The sequence below is a fragment of the Trachypithecus francoisi genome, unplaced genomic scaffold (assembly GCF_009764315.1).
Source record: "Trachypithecus francoisi isolate TF-2019V2 unplaced genomic scaffold, Tfra_2.0 Lachesis_group10, whole genome shotgun sequence".
In the NCBI taxonomy this organism is placed as follows: domain Eukaryota; kingdom Metazoa; phylum Chordata; class Mammalia; order Primates; family Cercopithecidae; genus Trachypithecus; species Trachypithecus francoisi.
Window position 1 is genome coordinate 36149945 of NW_022681455.1, and position 407 is coordinate 36150351.

Consider the following 407-nt stretch of genomic DNA (forward strand, 5'->3'; position numbering starts at 1 on the left):
TAAGCCAGACAAAACAGTAATACTATATCATTTCATTTGAATATCATTGGTTACCAGGCAGGGAGGCAGAGGAATAAAAAAAAAGGAATCACACACTTTTGGAGCAAGCTTTTTGGAGGTGACTGTATATTCATAATCTTGACTGTGATGGTTTCATGGGTGTATACATATGTCAAAGCTTATAAATTATATACTTTAAACAAGTGCAGATGATTTTATACCAAGTATACCTCAATAAAGCTGCTTTTAAAAAACTATGCTACTATCATCTTCCTAAAATCAGCAATCATGTTTTTAATTCTCAAGAATTATTTCTTGTTCTTTGTTACTGTTTCACATTATAACTCTTTTTTAAATTAAAAAAAAAGCTGTATCTATGAGAATATGAATTATTTGTTGTTGTTTCT